Source organism: Lissotriton vulgaris, chromosome 3_1, assembly GCF_964263255.1.
Source record: "Lissotriton vulgaris chromosome 3_1, aLisVul1.2, whole genome shotgun sequence".
NCBI lineage: Eukaryota > Metazoa > Chordata > Amphibia > Caudata > Salamandridae > Lissotriton > Lissotriton vulgaris.
The window spans coordinates 1,246,212,362-1,246,218,741 of record NC_141689.1 but is presented as its reverse complement, the minus strand read 5'-3'; positions in this window follow the sequence as shown (position 1 = coordinate 1,246,218,741).

Sequence of the window (6,380 nt, the reverse complement as noted above, 5' to 3'; positions counted from 1 at the left end):
TAAGACATATTTATCTTTGAATACCCTTTGAATAAAATGGTCTCTGATATCACTGAAATGGAGACAGATAATTACTTTTTAAATTAACTATATATATTAATAAATGTTTCAAAAATTGCACTTCTAAAACGGAGCTGTGTGAATGCAACACACCCTGCATCAACAAAACTGAAATTGAAAAAACATTAACTAATAATCACAAATAGTTTCTTGTTTTAATGTAGGTTTTTCGGTAACATTATTTGTACTTTTGAGGTCAGCAAAGAAAAGTTGAGGTGGCTATGGAATTAAATGTTGTTAGTTTTATTAAGCTTCTGTGAGTGAAAGGCTAAAGGGATATTCCGAAGCTTCAAACCAATGCCATGTAGAAATATTGCAGGTATGTGCAGCAAAAGTATTCATCTATTGAACTATCTTACCAGCTTAAATGTGTGGAAACCGATCTCTACTTCTTGGGCCACTAACTCACTAGCTATCATTGTAGAACCTGTGATACGCAGATTGCTCACATATCGTTCTTGCAGGTGCATTAACACACTGCACTAGCTTAACCAGCATTGAACCTGTGATGTGCAAGGAACAAACATATCTCTGCAGCAGGTTGATTGATATACTTCGCTTTAAAAAAAAAAAAGCAGTTTACATGTAGCAGAACACACAAATAAACTCAAATAAAATAATTGAATTGCAGAAAAAGATCATTTTTTAACTTTTTACGGTTTCTCCAGCAGAAGCATGTCTTGCTCCATCTGTCATTCTGGTCAGATATTTATGCTCTAGTGCCTTAAATTTCACTACTTGCAATTGCTTTCCTCTACTACCAACTAGAAACCACTTCTAATATACAGCCGACTATGGGAGAAGTTCCCTCTTCTTTTTATTCTGCTGTGTGAAATGTACGGCTTTCTACAGAACACCAACAGTTCATGCAAAAGTAGGGTGGCCATGAAGATGGCACATATGAACTTCTCCGGCTCCTCAGAGAGTAGTGGGGGAGAAGAGGAGATACCCCATAGAGAAGAGGGAAGCTATAACCATCAAAATAGAAATTATGATGATTTTTTAGACCAGCGCCCACAGAGACCATCCAGGGGCTTCCCCAACAGAGGGAGGGGGGGATATACCAGGAAACCCCAAGTACGAGACCAAGAACAGGAGTACCAGAACAACCCGGCCCCTCAAGAATACAAGAGGACGAGGAACAAGGTCTACTGGAGGTAGGTACTACCCCGGTTATAAATCTGTCCAGTAGAACTCTTACAAATACAGAAGAAGAAGTCCTCAGAATGGGTTTTAGCTTTGTACCCACTGTGGGCATTAATAAATTCCAATTGGAAAAGGACCTAAGATCTTTCTTTAGGAAAATTAGGCTACGTAGATTTTTCGAAGGAAGACCAGAAAGGGACCCCCCTTTGGACTCAGGACTCAGAGCAAAATCAACCTTCACCCCTAGCATAGGCATGGTGGACAAAAATGTAGACATCTTCGAAAGTATGGTCAAAATGGAAGTAGGAAAGGTAGTCGAGAGTAAAAACTATATACAACATAACATTTCAAAAAACCAAAGAGAGGCACTTAACTCCTTAGCTCAAGACACCCTTATTACTATAAAGCCAGCAGATAAGGGAGGGGGGGTAGTGGTGTTTAACACCAGTGATTATGAGCAGAGAGCTCTATCCCTCTTATCTAACGCTGAACATTATACAAGGGTACCCAATTGCAGACTAGCAGCTCTAAAAAGAGAAGTAACCTCCTTTCTAACTAATGCCAGGAATGAAGGCACAATCAGTGAAGAAGAGTTTAAATTTCTAAAAAATGACAACCCGAAAACTCCTGCATTCTACGGACTCCCTAAAGTCCATAAGAGCATGGAGGATCCACCTTTAAGACCTATAGTGGCCTCCATTGATTCTCTTCTTGAGCCTCTAAGTATATATGCGGACAAATTTTTAAAACCGTTAGTACAGGTGCAAAAATCTTACATTAAAGACACAACTGATATGATAACAAAAGTAGAGGGACTTAGTTTCAACAAAGATGCAGAATATATGGTAACTTTAGATGTAGAGTCCCTCTACACAAATATACCACAACAAGCTACAATAAATGTCATTAGAACACTGCTGGAAGAGAACGAAATAGTAGGAGCAGACAAGGACTTCATAGTCCAATGTGTGTCAATGGTACTACTAAATAACATCTTTCTCTTCAAAAAAGACCTTTATATTCAACGCAAAGGGACCAGCATGGGCGCAACTTGCGCACCGAGCTTAGCATGCATTTATGTGAGTATCTTTGAGGAAAGACACATATATAATGAAATATGTCCTTTCTACGAAAATATCAAAAACTGGGTAAGATTTATCGATGATATTTTTTTCATTTGGTCTGGACCTGAACAAGTTTTAAAAGAGTTTTTATGTTGGCTTAATTTAGGAGATGAAAATTTAAAGTTCACAGCATCATACAGCAACAGTAAGGTAGATTTTTTAGACATTAGTATTAAGGTAGACAATAATCAGTTGGCGGTAGAACTGTATAAAAAGAAAACAGACCGTAATACGGTCTTACATTATAACAGCTACCACCCGAAAAGCCAGAAGGATAATATCCCCTTTGGTGAGTTTCTCCGCCTCAGGAGGAACTGTACCTCTGTTGAGGACTTCTACAAACATGCTGAAATGACCAAACAAAAGTTCTTGGATAGGGGATATCCAAAGAAACTTGTTAACCATTCACTAAAAAGAGCAAGATATTACAACAGAGAAAGCCTACTAGACCAAAAAGAAAAAAACAAAACGATTGACAAAATAGTTATGGTGAGTCAATTTTCCGGAATTGCCAACCAAATAAAAAATATAATTAACCACAACTGGAAAATTTTAAATGAAGGAATGGAAACCAAACTTCCTAGACCCCTTTACGCCTATAGAAAGAATAAAAATTTACGGTCTACTCTAGTACACACCTATAGAGAGGACATAACTGGAGGACAAAAAACCCTGACCGGAAAAAAGGCTATTGGAAACCACAAATGTGGCTCCTGCAGTGTATGCGACTCCTGTGTAATGACAAAAGAAATATCCTTAAATGGAGTCACACACAAGATAAACACATTAAACAACTGCAGAAGTAAAAATCTGATATACCTAATCCTATGCCCATGTGGTCTGGGCTACATAGGAGAGACAGGTAGAGAGCTGAGGACCCGCATAGGAGAACACAAATCAGCGATCAGACTCAGTAAAGAAAATGCCCCATTGGTGCACCACTGGAAGGAAAAAGGGCACACTGAGACAGAGTTAAAATGGATAATTCTAGAGAAAATAAAAGAACAAACAAGACTAGGTAACAGCACAAAAAAACGAAAACACCAAGAACAGTGGTACATGATGAAGTTCGATACTGTAAAAAGGGGGTTAAACACCAGAGAGGATTGGGATAGTCTCATTTAAGAAACATACATCGGGAAGGGAAATCAGTGTGAACATTAACAATGGTCACAGTATTATTTTGGAGTTCATAAAAAATTAAAAATGTAGAAAGCCCCAAATATAAACAGACACAAGAGATATTAGATAGGGGAAACTAAAGATGTAATGATATAATACTTCATATTAGTAATATCAACATGCCCTCCAAGCGTCCTTAGAAAATGAACACTGAACAGAGGGTTGTATCTGTGGGGATGTCTGTATTTAAAAAAAAGGCACCCCTTCGCTGCATTTCGAATAATATATCCAGTTTCGCCGGACATTATTTACACCCTTTAATAATGGCGCCGGTTTACGAGTAATAAATACATGCATACACGCATGCGCGACAATTCTTGCATTCTGAGGTGAATATAATCGTCTATTTACACCTCTCAACAATGGCGCCTAGGTCCGCCAGGAAACTACATGTCTCTACGCATGCGCGTCGTATCACGAGAAAAAAAGGCAGCTGTAAACAATTAGTCGAAATGGCGTTTTATTCACATATATACAGCTACGCCACAGCCTCACTCTAGCAGAGAGGTAACAGAGGACCGGACGTACCCGTGGCTGCGTGTCCCAGCACAAGACCAAAGGTAAGCGGAAAGAACGGACGCTGTTTGATTTTCCGGTTTCGTCTGCATGGCGTGTAAGACAGGTCCCTGTGCCCGGTATTATTTTCACGAGGCGCGTAATATAGCGTCTGTATAGTCGCAAAGGGCCATTCGTTCGTAAAATAGGAGGACTGTCTGTTAACAAGAGACACGAGGGATATTATTAATTTAAACCCCTAAACGAGCGTTAGTACAAGTATGCTGAAGAGCTTTAATAGAATAACGTTGGATGCGCCACCTCTAATATCAAGGGGTATTTCATTAGACTTAACCCTTTGAAAATACCAGGCACTCTACATAGCTTAACCCACTTAAAATACGTGGAGTACAACACGAGCAAATGCCAGAAAAAGGAGTTAGTAATAGAATGTCATTAGTAGATAGAACTAAATAGTGAAACTTACCCAGAATACCGGCTGTCTAACAAGGGGGCAACAGGTATTAATGGTTGATAATTTTAACACATAGTCTAAATTACTTAGAAAAAATAAATATAATAAATTAGAATTAAAATCTAAATACTAATCAAAGGTAACATTTAAAAATTTGGGTTACAAATTGTAATTTGCTCCCCATGCAGATTAAACTAGTGCTACTACATATCCCGTTACCATTATCCAGAGTGGAACGGGAGTGAAATAAAGAAAAGTAAACCACGGGAAGGAGGAAATCCCTGACTTCTGGAGGTATGTATACACCTATGGGGTGTTAATGGGGCAGAAATAACTACAGGGGATACTTACTCTAAAGCAAATGTCGTTATTATCATATATAGGGGCTCCAGTGGACCAAGTAGCACAAGGAACACCGGCTAGTCCTATGACCCAGAAGGCCTTAACCAGCGCCAAAATTCTAGATAGCGTTCCATCGAGAAGCAAGGGAAAGCCTAACTCCTTAAGGTAACAGGAAGACTGTATCCCTTCAGCCAGAAATGTTTCCATATTATGAGGGATTTATTCAAAGGAACATATAGAATCCCCGTAGTGATAACACTATCCCATGTGTATTTTACCATCAGATTTTACTCCTCAAAGAGAAGATCAAGCATAATATCCAACACTACGTGGGTACGACTCTCATATTAGCCATATGAGCTTCACTAGTCAAGGTCAGTAATTATGGTGTGAATGGTGGTATTTAGTTCATCTATGAAAAACTGGTCACAAACTAGGTTATAACGGAGGTTGTAACACAAAAGCTAGAAACCAACCTTAAAGGCAAGTCTTGCTTTACGGGAAGGGTTGAAAATAAATGGAAGGTAATGGTAGATTTTTATAGGCTTATAGACTTAAAGTGTCTGTTAAAATGGTGTAGACATGGTAGGAATAGAACGCTAGATGTTATAAATGTACCCAAATGAAACAATTCCAATGTACTGATTAATCCTTTTCTACACACAGGAAGGATACCATATTTTAAACCCCTAGCCATCTTGAACTGTCCTGAAGAAGGTGTACCAATATCCAAGGGCAATACACCGAAACGCGTCGACGCATTTCTTGTTTTGTAGAATTCAAGCCCAGGAAATTCCTAATATCAGACGTACTGTCATATAGGATATATATGAATATGTAAACAGGGCTCTTTGAATCTTATGATCAGTAACAGACATATGCACTCTGCTTACACTAGGGGTTTCGGTTTCTGTTTTTGGTTCATAGGAAACATCTCTTGTCTTAGGTTAATATATTGTTCCCACTTATTTCTGAATATGTTGACACTTTGGCATTTGTAAAAAATTGTTTCTTTCCCTGCCTCATCTGTTTATGTTTATGAATACTTTTTAATGTTGCTTTTTACTGTGTGCACAAATTGATTTTATTTATGAATTGTATTGTGTTATGAATTTTTCTTATATGTATGTTTTTAATAAAAGTCGGTGAACGGTATAAAATAGTTTCTGACCAGTCACTTAGAACAGGGAGTGTGAGTGAATGTAAGAGTTTTCCAGGGATTATCTTTAGACTTTTCAAGGCCATGAAGATGGCAACAAAACCTCATTGTGTGCTGGAACTGAGCTTTTGTTGGGCTGGAATAGCAAACTGACTTAACAAAGCAACCTTTATGCAGTGGAGACGGCTCTACCACACTACACAGCTAACAGGTTTCACTAAGTGGGATAAAATAGGCATCACAAACTTAGGAGACGACTGGCAAGGAGACCACATACGATCATTTCAAGGGTTGCAAACTCAATTTAACCTGTTGCTGACCTAGCCCCATGAACACCTGCAGCTCCGACACGGTCTGGCCAGTTATAAAACTGAGCTCATGAAATTACCCAAAGATA